Below are 21044 nucleotides of genomic sequence, written 5' to 3'. Positions count from 1 at the left end.
TTCCTGGGAGGTCTGATATTAAGGACACCTTTAAGAAATTGCTTAGCCTCAAATCTAGAAGCTAAAGGAGGAGTTAAAGGCAGACAAACAGAAAGAGCTGATAAGTGGGCCTTAATAGAAGAATAGGCCAAACCAGCATTTAGCAACTCATATAAATAGGAGAGAACCAAAGGAACATCTACAGTAAATGGGCCTAGGTTACAAGAGAGACACCAAATAGAAAATCTGTTCCATTTAGACAAGTAGGATTTGCTAGTACTATGTTTCCTGCCCACCTGCAGCACATCCTCAGAAAAAAGGCGTCTATGAGGAATCAAAACCCTATCAACCACAGTGTCAGTTGAAGTGTGGATAGGTGGGTATGGATGACAGATCCCTTGTCTTGTGTGAGTAAATCCACCCTGTGAGAACTTGTGATCAATGCCCTTGGCTAGATGCAAAAGTACATGGAACCAGTGCTATCACGGCCAAAAGGGAGTTACCCAACAAGATTTTGAGAGCATCCTGTTGAATTTTGAACAGGACTTTCAAAATGAGAAGAAGGGGAGGGAATGCATAAGGAAACATCCCCATCCAAGAAAATAAGAAGGCACCCATCTTCCACACCACAGGACATGGGAGTCTGCCACAAAATAGAGGAAGTTGATTTTTCAGAGGGGAGGCAATGAAATGTACTGGAGAAGTATCCCACTGGTGAACAATGTCCAGAAACACACCCCTGTGAAGCATCGATATTTGGGACTGAGTGAAAGACCTGCTCAGAGTGTCTGCCACAATGCTCTGAAGGGTTATAAACTGCCAGAAGAGTCACTTGATAGTTGACAGCAAGATCCCATACCAGAAATGCCAACTGGCAAAAAAGGTAAGATCTTGTTCCCCCTGTTTGTTGATATACCACATAACTGTGGTATTGTCTGTGAATACCTTGAGAGGGCCCAGGCAGAAAAGAGAATGAAAGGCCTGAAGAGCCAGCATAACATCTCTCATCTCTTTGACATTGATGTGCTCCTTCTGCTGATGAGGTGACCACATTCCCTGAACCTTCAGGGAGCCAAAAGTTGCTCCCAATCCCACATATCTGAAGCGTCTGAACAGATCCTGCAAGGGAAGAGGAGGATGAAAAGGGAGACCTGGATTCAGAGACAACTGCTGAATCCACCAGAGAAGTTCCTTCTTGAGACAAGGAAGAAGAACTGTAAAGTCTAGAGTATGCACATGTTGAAGCCACACAGACTTCAAAAACCACTGGAACTTCCTCATGTGGAGTTTGGCCAGAGGGAGCATCGGAATGGTGGAAGCCATGAAACCCAGACCCCTTAGAAACTCCCTGGCTGTAATGGAGAAGAGGGGAAGAAGAGTTTGAAAGTAAGAAATGAGTTAAGGCCTTTGGAGGAGGCAGGGATGCCAGCATTGGCACTGTTTGAAATCTGCAACCCAGAAAGACATGATCCTGAGGAGTCAGGGAAGACTTTTTTAAGTTTATCGTGAACCCCAGGCTCTGAAGAAGAGAAATGGCAAAATGAAGATTTTATAAAATGATCTCCAGAGAGGATGCCTGAATCAGCAGGTCATCCAAGTAGGGAAGTATTTGGATCTCCTGAAGCCTGCAAAAAGCAATCACAGGAGCAAGGCATTTGGTGAACACCCTTGAGGCAGTAGAAAAGCCAAAGGGCAAAGCACAGAACTGAAAATGCCAGGAAGCAGAGAAACACAAAAACTTCCTGAAAAGAGGGTGGATTGAAATCTAGAGATAAGCATCCTTGAGATCCAGAGACACCATATAGGCCTGAGGGAGCAAGAGAGGAAACAGTGTCCGAAGGGACAACATCCAAAAGGAAGGAACCTTCAGAAAAGTGTTTAGATGAGAGAGGTCTAGAATCAGACTCCAAGTACCCTCTTTTCTGGGCACTAGAATAATTCTTGAATAAACCCCTTTCTCCCTTTGGAACACAGGCACTTCCAGAATAGTACCCCGAGACAAGAGATCTCGAAGAACCTCTGGGAAAAATGGAAGTTGTTCCTGACGAGGCTGAGGAATACCCATAAAAGGAGGATGGGATAGCCACACTATGAAGTACCCCTAACAAATGACTGACAGAACCCAAGAGTCTTGAGTGCTTTGAAGCTAAAAAGGCAAAGAAAGAAAAAGAGAAATATGGCTGGGAACAGGTGGATGGTCAGACAGTACCTGGTTTCTCAGGAAAGGAACACGTCTGAAACACTGCAGTCTGACTGGCCTTAGCAGGAGGAGCCCACTTACCACCTTTTTTACCTTTAGCAAGAGGGTGAGACTGCCTACGAATAAATGCTGGCTTAGAAAGGTAGTTTCTCTGAAATTTAGGCACAGGAGAAACGCTCACATGCTTAAGCACTTGTAAGCCCCTCCCCTCGTTCTGAAGAGACTTAAAAAAATGAGTAGCTACTTCCGCAAACAAAAGTTCATTATCCAGAGGAGCATCCATCAACTTAGCTTTAATATCATAAGGTAAAGGTTGAAGCTTAAGTCAAGAATACCTCCTCATTACTCAAAAGCAGCAGCCCTAGAAGAGGCATCTGCTGCATCGTAACTACATTTGATAGAATGACAAATTACTTTGGAGAGGAAGTCCCTAGCAAGGAAAGAGCAAAATATTTACTCTCAGAGTCTGGAAGATCAGAAAAAATCTGACAAGCCTGAGAAAGAAGAGCCAACACATACCTAGATATATGGGTATGATAATTAATTGCCCTAAAAGCTAGGATAGCAGAAGTATAAACCTGCTTACCCAGCCTGTCCATGGTTCTGCTGTCCTTGTCAGAAGGCAGTAACTTGGACAAAGGAAGCAATTGAGATGGCTGATCAGAGGCTACAAGCACCACAGAGGGGTCAGCAACAGGACATTTGAACAAAAAGGAACAATCCTCAGGCAATCTATGAAACATATTAGGCTTCTTGGGAGCAGGGGGCATAGAATCAGGTGCTTTACAGGGATTTGGAAAAAACTTCCAGTAATGCAGCCAAAACAGGAGGAATGGCCGCAGGTATATGAGATTCCATCTGCACTAACTCATAGTACCACTTAAGGTTATCAGAGGTCTCAGCAGAATCCCACTTAAAAATTTCTGTCATCCGAGAGATTGTGTCCCCAAAGGAAATTTCCTCAAAGGGAGTATCAGGACTATTACACTCTTCCTCCTCTTCTGACCAATACTCCAAAGGAGAAGGAATCGGAGTAGAATAAAGATGGGATTCTTCATCAGACTCCAACTCTTCCTCTGAAGAATTCAGTTATCTGGGCCTTTTAAGTGGAGAAGAGGACCAAGGAGGAGCAGGAACCAAAAACCCTTGAGGAGGCCTTAATTAAAGTAAAGCATTAAATAACCCCCGAGTAAAGGCATGCCACTCGCTTTGTGGATCTCTAGGAGCAGAAGAAACATGTTCAGTTTTCTGCATCTCTTTTAAGGGAACATCCACCCTAGAAAACTGAGAAGGCTCTGACTCAGGATAGCATTCGGCAACCGTAGTAGGACCTTCTTCCCAAAGAAGAATCGGCAGTATTGTAGTTGAGGGCCTCACCAGTTCGTTTCACGCAGAAGTGGGCGTGTTGCAAATTGAGTGACAACCCAGTCTACATATTACTTGGGGTTTTCGACAACTGGCAATGTTGTTGTCTTTCGGCTTTTCCAGGTTAGGGGTCGCCACAGCGGAACTCCAGTCCACTAATGATTGGCAGTAGATTTTCATGAATGGCGAGGTGCCAGCTCAACGTTTAACCTTCAACAAAGGCACACCCATTTACACATGTCTTTCAAACGCCCACCCAACCACGGGGAGGACATGCAGACTCCACACAGAAGGCACTCCCCACACTCCAGCCGAGAATCGAACGGGAGAACCTCTTGCTGTGAGGCAACAATGCTACCGCTGCACCACCGCGGAGTTTCGACAACTGGCAATAAATTCTATATTTCTTAACATTTTAGGTCGATTAAACTTGCCATCCCGGTAGCCGCACCTTATTATTAGCATTTGTATAAGAATGCCTCAAGATCTGTGATTTATGTTTTCTACAGAGCTGTATGTAGCAGTGACAGATGTTACTTGTCAGATCTAAGGCAAACGTATTTTAGATGAGTACTCCGTTGAAAATGGTCACTTTCTGGTCCCCTCCAGACCAGATGGGCCATTCCGGTAAAGAAATACCAAATAAATAAGTGAATAAATAATGAGATTTTGGTGACTGACTATTAAAAGCACTGTGATAATGGAACCACTTTAGTTTAAATAAGAAGCTATTACGTTGTATCAAATCCATAATTTAGCAGTTGGCAGTCCTCTAAGAAACTGAAATACCCAAGGTCGAGAAAGTGTTTTTGTTTAAATGTCGTTCACACATACTGGTAATTTACTTCAGTTTACTGTTATATTTACTGTCCTATTACAATGTCAGTGCACTTTTTCTTCGGTTGTACATTCGGAGGGAATGCATATTCATGAATGCCATATCACAGGGGTGGGTTTTGGGCATGGCTTCCTACTGCGCATCTGGTGAGGCCCTCAACTACAATACCGCCAAAGAATCTGTGGAACTCTTCTTGACCCCCTCAGAAACATTCAACCGGGGTTCACCCTAACATCCGAATGGACGCCTGCAAAGTCTCGTTGGACATGCTGCCAGTCAGATCCTCGCTGACCTCCAACCCAGTCATGGCACAGAAATACGACAACACACCCAGGCATGCCTCTGGGTTTGTAATAACCTCAGGAGAAACACCCGGCAGACACTGGACAGCAAACAATTCCAGTCTTACTTTTTTCACCTTCTCCTTCCTTGACGGCTGACCCTCAGGGCGGGAGGTTCCTTCCATTTTTATCTTTAGCAAGAAGCTTAAGATACTGGTTCTCAATATATAATGAAAGGGAAGAAAACCTACTAGGAATGGTTTCCGGGGCGAACACCTGACAAATTGTACAAGAAGACGTATGGTCGTGAGTAGCTCCTAGGCAAAAAAAAGGCACTTACCATGGCGGTCTCCCACACTGGCATTTACCCTTCCTGGATGACATTAAACCCAAACAGCGCAAAAAATCAAGAGAAAAAACAAAACCCCGACTGGGTACTTATCTGCAAGGGTGAGGACTACAGCAAACAGGAGTAATCAACAGAATACAAAAAGGCAGTAAAATGGCAGAAAACGGACGCAAGCAAACAGGCTAACAGTCAGAAACTGTGTGCGAGCTAGTATGGTAGATTGGCCGGACGTTGGGTTTCCATGGGTGCAGTACTGCAGCGGTGGGTGTAAGGTCATCAACGGGAACAGGGAGACTAAAAATCCCAAAACCAGAAAAAATTATGGTTTGAAATAAACTGAGATAAAAGTGACATATTTAATTAGTAGTTGTAAGAGCAGCTTCCCACTTACAAACAGTAGTTGCTTATAATGTGCATCTGTCTGACAATTACTGAGGTTGACAGAGAATTAACATTTAGCGCTAGCAAACAGGCAGCACTTATTTCTATATGCTGCGTACAGCTGCTGAAAATGCCGAATCCAACACAATTCCACAGCGGTAACAGCTCATCATTAGTTTCTAGAAAAAGTACGGGTATGCACGCACATTTTGTATATGTGATGGTTTGCTTAATTGTTGTTTGGCTTTTTGTAAATACGTGTATTTTTGAGAACCAATCCTTGGCGGAGTAACTGACTGCTAATGCTGTTTAATTTTACTTTTGTCTGTGTTTGCTCCCAGTAGGTCTGCCCACCTGCCTGTTTTACGCAATTGCGTGTCGTTATTCCTACCCGGTCTTTATTTACTATCGGAATTACAGTGTCGTTTGTGTTTCCGTTTAGCTGCGGTTAGTTCCCAGGGAAGGTTATTATAATCTTTGCTTTATTTATTTATTTTTTTAAGATTTGGTGAAAGATTGTACTACGTAAGGTAAGAGAACGAAGAAGGTGATCGTTCAACTTATTTGCTGAACGGTCAGGACAAAGCCAAGAAAACAATATAGAATAAGGGCTCAAAATCTTGGCCAAATTTGTTTTAATGGTATGTACTCCGGTGGTGTATACTTTGGTTCCGTCACTGTTGATGTGGTTAGGGTTACCACCTTTTCAAATGGCCAAAGTGGGGCATTTTTGGATATCAGATTTTACAGGCCGACACATACCCACGGTCAGTACAAAGGTTAGAACTTAACTTTTTTGCCTAAAATAAAAGCTTATTTCTGTAGCATTTTAGTTGCTTATTCTGTTTCTTATAACATTTAGGTATTTTAGATACAGAATAACTGTTTTATGCAACTATTACATAACATATAGGAAATAATTTTGTCCTAAAATCTCTGGACATTTGCCATTTTTACAATTTTTTTTGTCAGGACACAGCTGCCCAAAGAGGGACTGTCCCTCGCAAAGTGGGACAGGTGGTAACCCTAGATGTGGTACCCTGACTCCATGTACAAAATGGAGAAAGGGGTTGAGGATGGATGTATTTCTCGACTGCCTCTGATTTTGGCTACATATTTTGCTCAGTTTCTCCTAAACACTGGATGTGTGTTTTTTGTTTGTTTGTATTTATTTATTTATTTATTTATTTATTTATTTAATGGTGGGTGGGGGTGTAATTACACACTTTTACTTTACAAAATATGTGTTAATTTATATTATTTTGCCATTTTTCTGTTTATCAGTATCAAGAATATAAAAAGTGGCACTGATTTAGACACTTTGTGGCAAATTTTGCCCTTGTCCTCCATCCTGGGGGTAGAAGAGGGAGAGAGGTACTTTGATTCACTTAGTTAATATAACTAGATTTTGCATCAACATGGATTTTTTTGAAAAATAAGAATTTGTGAAGTTTATCATTATTGACAGGTTCTAATCTTCAGTGATTTACCTGAAAATCTTTAAGTTAATGCTTTTGCTGTCTTTATCTCCTTACATATATAGAGCACTGTGGTTATGCCAAAAGTCAGAAGAAAAAAGCAGCGTTGTTAAGCAACTTTGTGATGCAGGAAAGGCATAACCCTCACCCTTCCACCCCCAAAATGTGGAAGACTACTTCTCACAATGTGGAACGCTTAATTAACAACATCAGCTATAAAGCTGTTAGCATGATTGCTAACTATATGTCTTCATACATGGAATTATTTCTATGAATTAATATGATTCTGTATTTACCATGAGTATTTGTTCAAAAAAATTCTTAAATGAATATGTAATAGGCCTTTCATTTGGAATAGCGCAAAACATGAAAGTTAAGATCTAAAATGGGGCACATTCATAAGTTCATAGGTGTATAGTAGGCTAATGGCCCTGGAGTCTTTACAAGCGTAGCCCATAGAATTACCCTGGCATCATGCCACTCAACCTTATTTCCTAGTGCCTCTGTTGAGTAAAACCACTGGAGTGAAGTTCATAGGTGTATAGTAAGCTAATGGCCCTGGAGTCTTTACAAGCCTAGCCCATAGAATTACCCTGGCATCATGCCACTCGACCTTATTTCCTAGTGCCTCTGTTGAGTAAAACCACTGGAGTGATCCCTGGGGTGAATTTTCTATCTCCCATCCACTCATCGAGATTCCTCTTGAAGAGGGCCAGTGAGGTGCTCTGCTGACATGTATAGGAAGTCTATTCCATAGCATGGGCAGTCTCTGGGTTATGAACCTGTCCCTCCAGCATGTTTTGTTGATTGCGGTAATGAGGTTGAGGTCTTTAGAGCGTGTGGTGTGGAGGGATTGGAATTTCTTTAGCTGTACCATTTCTAACAGAGCTGGGTCAGACCTGGCTTTGTAAGTCGAGCACGGAGGTACATTTGAGAGGTATGAGCTTTAAGCTCCATTCTTGCTCTAGAGCATTGTAACAGCAAGAAGCTAAACCAGGTTTAAAAGTTTTTTGTTTGTTACCAGTGGGAAAAAATGGATGTCATGGAAGTGTATAAAAGTTGGATGTCCAACAGCTTTTAAAGCTGTTACTTCGACAGAAGGACTCTGCCTTTGGCTGCTGTGTTTGTAACAGCATTGAGGGTTTTCTGGCTTTTAAAGCTGTAAAACAATTTAGTCTTACAATATTTTGTAACTTCTACTTCATTGTAGTAGCTAAAGCTCCATCTATTACAAAGAATTATGGTCAAATCTTTCTGGTCTTAATATAATAGTTTTTGTTCTTCAGTGACAGAGTGATGTGCCTAACAACTTTTAAAGTTGTTCATTCTTCAGTAGGGCATTAGCTTATGGCTGCTGTGCCTGTGTGGCAGCACTAAGTGTTGTTCTTTAACTTTCAAAACTTTTCACTTCACTCTTACACTTTTTCTGTGACTAGCAGTACATCAGAGTAGTTAAAGATCTGTGTACTACCCAGAATTACGATTCGGTCTCTCTGATGCTGTTGAAGAGAATTCCTTTACCTCAATGTGTGGTACATGCAACGCTTTGTTTATGGTGCACTTAATTTCCTCTTGAGTATAATATGTACAGTCCACTTTGAAGGGTTGAAGGTATAGGTTCATAGGTGTGTACTGGGCTAATGGCCCTGGAGCCTTTACAACCCTAGCCCAAAAAAATTGCCCAGGCAGCGTGCCACCCGATTTTAGTTCACAGTGCTCCTATCCAGCAGGGCAACTGGAGTGATACTGGGGTGAACTTTCTGTTACCCATCCACTCGTCAAGATCCCTCTTGAAGAGGGCCACCGAGGTGCTCTGCTTGACATGAATGGGAAGCTTATTCCAGAGTAGGGGCAGTCTTTGGGAGATGACCCAGTCCCTCCAGCATGTTCTGTTAATTGTGATAATGAGGTTGTGATCTCTGGAGTGTGTGGCGCAGGAGGATTGGGATTTCTTTAGGTGTAGCATTTCAGGTAGGGCGGGGTCGGACATGGCTTTGTAAGTCAAGCAGAGATCACCTGTAAGTAGACGATAAGAGACTGAGAACAGCTGAAGTTTCTTTAGTCTGTCTGTGGAGGACATGTTTAAGGCCTAGGATCCTTTTTGTGAGGTACTTTTGTGGCCTCTCCAGCTGTTGTAGCTGTAGGCTTACATCGTTGTAAATCTTTTCTGGACATAGGTTTTAACATTTCTAAGAGATACCCAGAAAAAAAAATGTTATTTTGGGTACATATAATATGCTTGGTTATGGCCTCATTTTTGTCATGTGATATCCAAAACTTATTAAAACATTGTAATAACCACTGATTTATTTGTAAAGGCAAAGTGCAGTTGTGGAAAATCTTATCCTAACAGTAGATGTTCTTGCCTTCACTGCTGCGGTATTCATTACAAATGGAGCATTCCCTGCAGTGAAGCCCACTGTCCGGCCAGTTTACCAAAGTTGCTTTAAGGTATGCTGAACGTCGCCTACAGACTCCTTGTGTAGAGTAGAGTACAAAGGTGACATTTAGGCGTACCATCCTCGGAACTGATTGTCCCAGTAGGAACAGCAGTCCAAGGAAAACCAAGGAGGACCTGCACATTCAGGAAGGAAGAGTAGGGGGATGGAGGGGAGGGAGTGAATACTGCAGCAGTGAAGGCAAGGACATCTACTGTTATAAGATTTTACGCAACTGTACTATATCCTTATATTCATTGTTGCAGTATTCATTACAAATGGGAGAGTGCCAAAGGTCAAGAAGAAATGTAGGAGGAGGATGCAGCAACAGAGCCCTCTAAGACACCATGAAGAATGGCACCGGCAAAGGCAGCCCTAGCTCTGATGATACCATCTAACTGGTAATGTTTGGTAAAGGTATGCACAGAAGTCCGGGAAGCAGCTTCAAAAACAGAATTAGCATGAAATTAGACAGTAAAGCATCAAATAACCCCTGAGTAAAGGCCTGCCACTCACTTTGTGGATCCCTAGGAGCAGAAGAAATACGATTAGTTTTCTGTTTGTTTTTTAAGGGGACATCCATCCTAGAAACCTGAGAAGGCCAAGACTCTGATGACATTCCACAACTGTAGTAGAAATATCTTCTTTAAAGAGAAACTGGAGAACCCCTCTAGACCCCTTGGAAACATTTAACTGTGGTTCCCCTGAACGCCCGAAACAGATTCTTGCAAAGTCTCGTTAGATGTGCTGCCTGCCAGATCCTCATCAGCCTCCAACCCAGATGTGGTAGAGGAATCTGACAACTGGATGGAGCCTCCGGGTTCGTAATAACCTTGAGAGAAACTCCCGACAGGCTGGACAGGGGAAGATTCCAGTCTTACATTATGCACCTTCTTCTTCCCTGGTGGCTGACCCTCAGGGCAGGAAGTTTCATCCATAGTATCTGTAGCAAGAAGCTTAAGACGCTAGTTCTCATGATGCAATGAAAGGGAAGAAAGCCTACTACGAAGAGTTTTAGCGACAAACGCCTAACAAATTGAACAAGACGTATGGTCAAGAGCAGCACCTAGGCAAAAAAGACACTTATTGTGGCGATCGTTATGGAGAATCAGTGTCTCACACTGGTATTTACACTTTCTGAGTGACATTAACCCTAAACAGCACAAAATAATAAAAAAAAAAAAAAAACTGAGTACTTACCTCAATGGTAAGGACTTCAGCAAACAGGAGTAATCACTAGAAAGCCAACAAACAGAAAAATGGCAAAAACGGACGGAAGTAACAGACCGGTTAAAAGCAGCTTTCTGACTGGCGGCAAAGAATTTCTGAGGAAGGTACACCTGAACGTCACCTTTACACCCTATGCTACGCAAGGAGTGTGTAGGTGATGTTCAGCGTACCTTAAAGCAATGGTAGACTTTGTTAAACTGGCCAGACAGTGGGCTTCACAGCAGGTAATCACCCATTTGTAATGAATACTGCAGCAGTGAATGTAAGGACATCTGCTGCTATTTGTAATGGCCAGAAGTTGAGAGACATATTTGAGTGATTCAGCGCTGCCTTCCTCCCCCCCCCCAAAACAGTATGTAGCAGCAAGGCTAGTGGTAGGTGGTACAAGTGGATTAAGAACAACTGTGTCCCAATAAAAAAGAAAAGAACAGATGTGTGCTTATTAAGGAACATAAAGTATGCTGCTAGCCCAATATTCCAACCTGTATGTCTTCTTTGCTATTCAGCTTTTGCCTTCACTCCTTGTCTAAATTATTTATCCTTTCACTTCTGTCTTCATTATTTTATTTTTACTGCCTGACCTATTTAGCCTTCCTCAGTGTGGCCTTCCTATTCCATTTATTTATTTTACAGTTTATTTACCAGGATAGTCTGTTGGGCCAAGAAGAGCCCGTTTTCAATGGAGTCCCGGGGATAAAAGCTCCATGAACAATATAATATGAAGACAATGCATTTACATTGTGTAATACTATTGAAGAATGATGGTATTACATAACATGACAAAAAATCCACGATTGCAGTGAAAATGCAGTCAAAAAGCAAAAGGTAAAATTACACACACACACACACACACACACACACACACACACACACACACAAATAAGTCAATTAAAATAACAAAAATCCAGTGGTGCATATTCCTGTTAGAATGTGAAATAACACAGGGTTGACATTACAGTTTTACATGAAATCTTAGCGTTAAAGTAGGATAGGGGGATAAGAGGTGTTAATTGTTGAATCTAAGAAGGGTGGGACAATAAGAAAAAAAAGCAGAGCAAGAGTAGGAGTAAATGAGAAAAATGAAGATGGTCGTAGTCAGAGATGCTCCGTATGATGAAGAGAAGAGAGAAGTAAAGGAGTGTGAGAAATGGGGGGAAAAGAGGTGAGACGTGGGATGAGAGCAGGAACATTCCCAGAGGGTTTTGAGATGGGCATGAAGCAGGGTCATAAAGGAAGAGTGGTCGTCTGTAGTACGAATAAGAGATGGCAGGGAGTTCCAGAGGCGACCTAGGGAAAAGGATAGCGGGTGTTTGCCTGGAGGACGAGCAGGCTTGTGCAGTTCAAGCAAATTCTGGTTATTGGATCTTAGAAGTCTGTTGGGTAGGTGCATTTTGAAGGAGGAGGCAAGGGAGGGGGAGATGGCGGGATTAAAGATGAGTTTATGGGCATGAGTAAGTTGAATGTAGGTAAGGTGGTTGGGAAGTTCGAGCCAGTTTAGTTTGTGTAGGGCATTGCAATGGTGAGAGAAAGATTTATAGCCAGTAGCAAACTTAGAAATTTTGTTATAACAGGAGAATAGCTTTGTTTTTAGAGAAGATTAAAGGTTGGTAAAAAGTGGAGCACCATATAGGAGAGCAGGAATGAGGAAGGTGTTAGACAGTACAAGTTTAGTAGGGGGAGTGATATAGCGGTTATGGCGGTAGAGCATGCCTAGTTTCTGGTGGGTTTTCTTTATTTTGGTTAGTAGGTGGGTATCAGATTTTAACTGTTCATCAATAAGGACTCCTAGAAACTTTACATGGGAGGCTACCTCGAGAGAGGTATTGTTTTGACTAGTAATGGAGAATGAGTTATTGTCTATAATGGTACTTTTTGAAGGGGAAAATAACAATTTTTAGTTTTGGATGCATTGAGTGAAAGGTAGTAGAAAGCATCCTGAGTTAATTTTAAGAGAGTGGAGGTGGAAGTGGCGGAGCAGATGATCGTAGAGTTCTCTGCATATTGAATCAGTTTAGCACTAGGAATGTTTTGGTGGAAGTCATTTATGAACATGCTGAACAGTAGGGGACCCAATATGGAACCCTGGGGTACGCCTGTAGGTGTATTAAGGAAGGAGGAGGTGGCTTTTTTCCATTTGACAGCTTGTTGTCTGTTGGAGAGGTAACTAGAAAACCAGTTGACAGAATAGGGAGATGGGTTTAGATTAGAGAGTTTAGATAGGAGAAGGTTATGGGAGATGGTGTCAAAAGCCTTGGATAAGTCCAGAAGCAGGTTGGACACTAGATAACCGGAATCCTGAGCTTTGTTGACAATTTTGAGGAAGGAGAGGAGAGCAGTTGTGGTACTGTGGCCAGGTCTAAAACCATGTTGTGTGGGGATAAGTGGGTGGTTGCCTGTGAGGTAGGGTAGAAGTTGAAGGTGGATACACTTTTCTAGAACTTCTGAGATGGAGGATAAGATAGCGATTGGCCGGAAATTGGGAATGTTGTTGTTACCTCCTTGTGAAGGGGAATCATATAGGCCTTTTTCCAGAGAAGGGTACATAGTTTTCTTGGATTGAGCGGTTTATTAGAATTGAGATGGGAAAGGCGATGGCATCGGCAGCAGTTTTGAGGAAGTAGGAAGGAAGGTCATTAGGGGCATTTGAGCATGATTGCAGTTTCAGAAGGAGTTTTTTTATGGTGGAGATAGGAATAGGTTTGATAGTGAAGGAAGGGGATTGGGATGTGAGAAGGTGGAAGTGAAGCTTTGTTGGGGAAGGAGGTAATCTGGTTATAGAATCAATAAAAAGAGTTAAATTGGGTGGCTAAGGGACATTCGGGTCAGGTCAGGGTCATCTCTTTTGCCAGGATTGAGGAGGGTGGCGATGCCATTTCAGAACTTTTTGGGGTTGGTGTTGTGGTTATTTTGAAGGGTGGAGAAGTAGGCTTTGCGGTCGGATGCAACAAGTTTTTTTTTACTTTGTTACGTAGTAACATATTCAGTCAGGGTGGTATGATTTTTATTTTTCAGGTAATGTTTCCAGGCTTTGTCATGGTTCATAGGTTGGTACTAGGCTATCGGCCCTAGGGCTTATACAAGCCTAGCCATAACAATTCCCTGGATATTTCTTCCCACAATATTTGCATCCCTGGACCCCTGTCCAGCAGGTGACTGATGCGATCCCTGGGGTGAATTTCCTATCTCCCATCCAATCCTCAAGGTTCTTTTTGAAGAGGGGCAAGGAGGTGCTGTGCTTGACATGTATGGCCAGTCTATTCCAGAGTATGGGAATCTCTGGGTCAGGAACCTATCCCTCCAGCATGTTTTATTCATTGTGATGACCAGGTTTAGATCCCTGGAGCGTGTGGCTCAGAGATTGGAATTTCTTTAAGTGGAACATGTCCAACAGCTCAGGGTTTGACATGGCCTTGTATGTTAAGCAGAGATAACCTCTGAGTAGACGATATGCCACAGAGTATAGCTGAAGTTTTTTTTTTTTTTTTAGATGGTCAGCATAGGGCATCTGCTTTAGGCCTGTGATTCTTTTAGTGAGGTAAGAATTATGTCAGACAGTTCATGTGTTTTTGCCACTTTTATTCACAGTAATAATGTGGCATGCATTTAAAGAGAAATATAGTGAAAGGACAGTTTATTAGTCCAGTGACTTGTATGTTGATAATAACCTGTTTCAAGAAAAGATAGCTGAATTGACTGTGAGGTTTAAAGGAAGGGATTAGCCTGCCAACAGAAATGTTACTTACGCAAGCAGTAATGCCTGCCAGGGTGCGTGTTAATGTGTAATTAATGCCTAACCAAGGGTGTTATGAGACCCGACGCTGCAACCTGGAGGGCATTATTGCTCTTAGAGAATGGGCTCTCTGTAAAATTGTTGTGTTTTACTTACTTTTTTTAAAGTACTATATTATTTTTTTATGTATTTCTGATCTAAAATAGTTCCTCCGCTTGTGTTTCAAACTTGCTGTAGTACTTGTTAATGGTGTTGGAGGAAGCATTTTACATCAAAAATATATAAAAACATACATGGAGGTGGGAAGTCAAGAGCATACCTCTGAACGTCTTAGAGCAAGAAATGGCCAAAAATAAGGACAATTTTTAAATATTGCTTTTACAAGCATAGAATGTTGATAGAATAAGAGGTTTTATATTAGCTGATTTTATGAAGAGAATGAAATCTGAAATTCAAATGCCTGCCATTATTTTCTGACTTCAATTTTCAATGCTTTGCCAGTGATTTACCAGCAAACCAAAATTGTATGAGGACCATACCAAAAATATGAGGGAAGAATCTGGACATTCTGAAAAAAATTGTATAGTTGAGAGGTATGTTATGAGGTATGCAGACCTCTTTGCTGCTGCCAGGAATCGCTCTCATTCAGTCTCTTCTGCTTTCATACACACACACACTTACTCAGACACACACACACAAACACACTTTTTTACTTTACGTTTTCTTTTTTTACTTTATACTTGCTAAACAGCAAAAGTGCTGCTTAGCGAGTGTAAAATAATGGTTCAATCGAGCTCACTGTTCTGTCTGTCTCTCTCTCATACACTGTTTTCTGCCTTCACACACATACACACACACACACACACACACACACAGCTTCTAGATAAAGCAAGGAAATGATTATAGGTTCATAGCTTAGTACTAAGCTAACCGCCCTAGCCAATTATCCCTTGTGAGGCAAACACCTTGGCCATTAAGCCATCCTCCCAACCACCATGGTGGTTGCATAATGGGTGTAGTTTCTTTGCTTAACCACGGGACAGTTTTACTTTTAATTCTTTTGGTTCTGAAGGGAGCAAGGATATTTAACAGGTCTAAGAATGTAGTATTAAAGTAGGCTACTGCATTATCTAGAGGGGTTTTAGAGAACTCTAGTTTGTGTGTTTTAGAGAGCTGTACAAGGTTTCAAGGTTGAAGTTTTTGAGAGAGCGGGAGGAGATAAGTGTGGTATAGTCATAAGGAGGAGGGAAGGCGATGAGTGAAAGAGGGAAGATCACTAAGAGTGTTCAGGTAGTATACAAGTATAAGAGTTGAGTGTTGTATTATAGAAGAGTTGTTAGGGATTGGGGATGGGGGGCAGTGAACACGAATGAGTTTATAAGGGAATAGGAGGTTGCTATTGAAGAAATAGAGATGAGGGGGATATAGTGGTCGTGGGGTGTTTAACATATGTGGGGTATATAAAAAATTATATGAAAGGAGAGAGAGTGTTTAGAATTTGGAGGACTGGTGAGAAGGTGAAGGTAGGTTAGGAAGAGAAGAGGAAGGAGTACAAATGAGGTGGGTTTTAGAGGCATAATGGTGTTTTGAGTGTTGTGGTGTTGGGGAAATTGTAGTAGAGTGGCTATGGGATTAGTCAAGCTAGTTCTAAAGTGGAAAATGGCTAAGGAGAGTGGGGAGGATTGTATGGGTGGGGCTGATGGACCTTTTGCATGTGGGAGTGGTGCTATGGCTATAAGTGTGGACGTTACATGCCTTAGCAACTTTGTACAAGTATAGACCGTGCCCAGCAGATTTGATAGGTTTGTAAACAGACCTGAGTGTTTGGATAAAAGTGACCAACTGGGAAAATAATTTTGCTGAATGTTTTTTGGTGCTGGATAGGCAGATGAATGCTGGGTAATTTTATAGGTGGTAAAAAGCTGTTTATGTGCTAATTGATGAAGCAGTTGTAACCAATTTCGGCTTTTTTAGTGCTGTACAGTGGTGGGTTCTGAAATTGGCATTTCCTGCAAATTTAGCAGCTTTGTTATAGAATTGTGTAGGTTTTAATTTTTATGAAGTTTGGAGGTTAGTAAGGATAGGAGTGCCATAATTGAGTGGGGAGGATGTAAGTAGTAGCAATTGTAGTTTTAGTTGGGTCTCTGAGAAATTTGTTGGCTCTGTAAAGCATTCCTAGTTTTTAATGAGTTTTTCTTACAATTTTTTGCATGCTGGTTGAATGTAAGATTATCATTCACTATGATTTCTCTTAATTTGCTGTGAGAAGTGACTTCAGTGGTTGTATTATCAAGAGAGGATTTCACATTTTGTATTTTTTTCATGAGAGAGGGAGTTAGGGAAAAGGTGGTAGTTTGGTCTTTTTTGGGTTAAGCATGAGTTGTGAGTTACAAAACCATGTTTCAGTGGCTTTTTGGAGGTGTACCATATTGTCAGATGTGCAAACAAGTGTAATCATCTGTATATTTTATTAGGGTGGCCTGTTGCGTGGAAGTGTAGAGGGTGTTAGTGAAAATGTTAAAGAGGAGGGGACCAAGGAAGGAGCCTTGTGGTACACTGGTGATGAGTGGGATGTAAGGAGAGAGCGTGGAGTGCCATTTTACTGACCGATGCATGTTGGACACACAGCTTTTGAACCACAGAAGGGTGGGCTGATAGAGATCTAGTGAGGACATTTGAAGTGGAAGTTTGCTATGACAAACTGTGTCAAAAGCTTTAGACAAGCCTAGAAATAAGGAGGAGACTAGTTTACTGTTATATCTAGCTTTATTGACAGTGTCTGTATAGATTAGAAGGGCAGTGCTAGTACTATGGGAAGGAATGAACCCATGTTGTTTAGGGAATAGGAGGTCTTCCTGCAAGAGATAGTCTAGCAATTGTTATTGAATATATTTTTTCAAGTATTTTGGCAAGGGGAGATGAGATTTGGTCTAAAATTATTAATGTCTGTTGAATTTTCCTATTTTGTGCAGAGGTATAATGTGAGGCTTTTTTTTTTTTTTTTCAGAGAAAGGGGACTTGAGATTCCTGGGTTGACCTATTTCTAAGGATTGCGACAGGATAGGAAATGCTATTGGCTGCTGTATTTAGTTACTCGCTTGGAAGGTCATCAGCTGAAGAAGACCTCAGTTTAAGAACAGTTTTATATAGGATGTTGCCTCAGGTTTAAAGGTGAAAGTGGATGTAGTGATACTTGGCTGTTGGGTAGGGTTGTGATAGATGTTGAGGAATCCTTAGTATAGCATTTCTAACCATTTATAAGAGTTGAACTGTATTGCAGTTTCAAGCGGTGAGTTATTGGGAGAGGGGTTTGGATTTAATTTTGGTCAGGATGTAAGATTTCTTTAATGGACATTCAAAATTGTTTAGGGTTGTGTATAGTATTATTCTGAAAGTTGTTATTTTTCACCTTCATTTATTTGCCATTCTTTCCATGCTACTTTATCCTGCTTTAGCATTCTGCTCTTTTTGGATAGCCAAGTTACGTTATTTGTTTTTAGTCCCTTTCTTCTAGGAGGTGCAAGACTATTTAGGATAGTTAGAAAAGTTATATATTGAATTCATTTGCAGCCTTGTCTAAGGGGAGGAATTTTAGGAAGTTCCAGTTAATAGATAATAATGTAGTAATAAATATTTCTGTGTTAAACTTGGAAAGGTTGCATGTTTTTATAAGAGATGTCTGGTCTTACAGATTGGGAGATGATCACTGTGAGAGTCTGACATTGTAGCTGTGATGGAGTATCTGCTAGGGTCTGATACTAGGATCAAGTCTGATGGGGAATTTGATGTTTTGCTATAATGTGTGTGAAACCATATACATTTGTGCTAAATGTAGGGGAGTTAGCTTATATCCAGCCAGCTGACATTCACATCACCTAGTAGTGTTTTTTTCTTGTGGAAATGTGGATATCCAGTGTAGGATATCTTCCAGTATAGCTGCATTATCGCCAGTAGGGATGTAAAGGACAGTAATACATATTTGTTAATAATTGTTTTATTTTGAGGAAAGCAATCAGATTTTGGTATTGGTTTGCTGTAAAGGGAAATGTTGTACATATTTTTATTAAACCAGTACCATCACTTTTCCCGTTTATGCGGTCATTACAGGTGATATTATAGCCAGGAGGTATAACTTTGGAGTTGTTTATGCTGGGTTTAAGCCAAGTTTCAGTTACAATGAGAATGTCAGGCTTAGGTTGGATAATCCAGTCATGTAGTTCAGCAGTTTTATTTTTTGTGCTTCCAGCATTTATTCCAGCAAACATTAAATCACCAGGCTTGGGGATTGGCTGCTGTTTGGTTACAGTAGTGTGTGAGAGAGAATTATCAATCTGAAGTAGTTACCCACAGGTTGATGATCAAATGAAGTTATCGGATTCGACCTGGATCCGAGCCGGCAGCTTTCCAGGCTAGAGATCCCAGCTCCAAGCTCCTCCCCCTTACCCATAATACCCTGCTACCTCCTTCCAATCCCCAGATCTCATTTTCTGCGGCTTTGTCAAGCACAAATTTTTCGAGCTCCTAGCGTGGAGAGGATTCTAGCTGTTTATTTTGGCCACAGTGGTGCAGCGGTTAGTGTGGTCGCCTCCCAACTAGAGGTTCACCAGTTCAGTTCTCTTCTGGTGTGCCTTCAGTGTGGACTCATGTCCACCCTGCAGTTGAGTGAGCTTAAAAGACCTGCAGGTAGGTGCGTGTATGTGTGTGCCTTCTGTGAAGGTTGGGCACTGGGCTGGCAACTTGAGACTGTAAAAACACCACTGCCAATCAGTCTGCGGACCGGTGATCCACTGTGGCAACCCCTAACTGGGAAAAGCTGAAAAATATTGCTTTGCTATTCTTGCTCTTAATTTTGTTTTCATTTGAGTTGAAGTAAGATTGATTCTACATTTGGAATAAAGGTGAGGAGCAATATTAAATAGGTTTGGTGCAATCTGGTGAGTGCAGAGAGGAAGTATGGATAGGTGGTTGGGACAGAGTTGAAGAGATGTTGCGAGATATTATTGAGTCATGGTAGGATGAAAGACAGCACAGTAAGAAAAGAATAGCGGATAAGCTGTTGAGTAGCAGGAATCTGTATTTTATAGCTATCAAGTAGTGGGCATGTAGCAATGAAGAAGGAAACAAAAAGTTGCAGGGCATTGGGAGATTCAGTGATGGTGGACTCTGTAAGCTGGTCGACGATAGGTAAGGCAAGAAGTATTCTCAATAAAAGAGAGTTAGGTTGTCCTGGTATCTTCTCTGGAATGTAAGGAATAGAGGGGTGTGGAAGGCTAGAATATAATGATGTAGTCAAAATAAGAAGAAATTAGGGTTTATTTGGGAAAAGAAAAAATGTACAATGTGGAATAGACAGGTACTATTAGGGAGGGCTGTGATTATGAATGGATACGATGGTTAGGAATGAGGCTAAAAATTAAATGGAGATAGGGAAGTCGGGAACACAAGTATATGTATAGAAGTAGTAAACTCATTTGGAGAGGGTTTTGGAATACGAGCCACAAGTGAGATGTGTATCTAGGAAATATAATTGGGTAAGAGAGGGTGAGTGGGAGTTGGGGAAGCAAAGCTGAGTGTAGTGGGCTTCTTACCCTAAGGTCAAATTATAACTGAGAACAATCAGTTTATATCCAGTACAAAGCAATTACAAAGAAATGGAAAGTAAAACAGATTTTCTGTCATTTCTTGAGGCTAAATAACTGGCATACCCAGTGTAGTCTACTGGTAAACAAAAAGGGGACAGTGGCCAACTTTGTAAGAGGTCCTTAGAGTGCATGGACCATTTCACAGGGCATGTATTTAACTGGTTAAAGTTAATACACGGCAGAGTTCTTCATGATGAATGTGCTTACATTATACAATGACAAATTGTTAGTAAACTTGTAGGAGTAGCTCCTTGTGGCTGAGCTCCTGCAGTACTGAGGTCAGATGTAGTGATCGCAGGTTATTATACAATGACAAAATACTCAGTAAACTTGTAGGCGAAGGGCCTTGTGGCAGAGCTCCTGCAGTATCAAGGTCAGATGTGTAATGGCCTGTGGTCACTACAGTATATATGTTTGTGTGTGTCCCTATGGGTCCCATTCAGAAGATCATTTCAACAGAAAGTCGATCCTCTTATGGTTGAGACCATATGATTGGCTTTCTGAAATGTCAAAGCTTTTGAATGGAGAGTGTGGTACAGTGGAAATCGAGGAACTTACCCATTTACCTGCTGTATTGCCATCTCTGAGTTGGTGTATATATAATATGCAAAAGAGGTGTTGGGGGGTACAAGGGGGATTGCCCCCCACACAAAAGCATGTTTTTTTTTTTTTGTTGTTTTCCCTTCTTCGACTTTTTGAAAACTCAATCGTATGGTCTCAACCATATGAAGTTAAACTTTCCTTTGAGCCGATCTTCTGAATGGGATTCATGTGTGTGTGTGTGTGTGTGTGTGTGTGTGTGTGTGTGTGTGTGTGTGTGTGTGTGTGTGTGTGTATATAATATATATAAATAAATAAATAAATGTACATATATATATATATATATATATATATATATATATATATATATATATACACACACACACATGCATCTGTGTTTTAAATAATCTGTAGTTAAAGTTGGTACTAGGCATCATTGATTCTTAACTTAGCTGTGTATGTGTTGAGTTTAATATACTTGAAACAACACTGCATCACTCTATATGGTATCAGTAAGATTGTACAACTTTCTCCACCCCAACACTTCTATAAACTTGCTGATATAACTGCTGTATTTACATGAATCACAGGAG

At 41.3% G+C, this 21044-nt stretch overlaps 1 protein-coding gene across 6 annotated transcripts in view; it reads left to right on the top strand.

Annotated features, from left to right (window-relative positions):
• The first annotated feature begins 5431 nt into the window (after positions 1-5431).
• The window catches only part of HDHD3 (haloacid dehalogenase like hydrolase domain containing 3), an 86621-nt gene continuing 71008 nt past the window's right edge, over positions 5432-21044 (top strand). Inside the window, exon 1 of one of the 6 annotated variants that reach the window (XM_044058675.1) lies at positions 5432-5581. The gene's annotated coding sequence lies outside the window, so the exon portion shown is untranslated. Of the gene's footprint in view, positions 5588-5725; positions 6035-21044 lie in introns of those variants that run through there. The other 5 variants (XM_044058674.1, XM_044058671.1, XM_044058670.1 and 2 more) reach the window with 5 other exon arrangements.

Source organism: Protopterus annectens, chromosome 16.part0 (genome assembly GCF_019279795.1).
Source record: "Protopterus annectens isolate FY-2018-M chromosome 16.part0, PAN1.0, whole genome shotgun sequence".
In the NCBI taxonomy this organism is placed as follows: domain Eukaryota; kingdom Metazoa; phylum Chordata; order Ceratodontiformes; family Protopteridae; genus Protopterus; species Protopterus annectens.
This window is presented reverse-complemented; position numbering and strand designations above follow the sequence as displayed.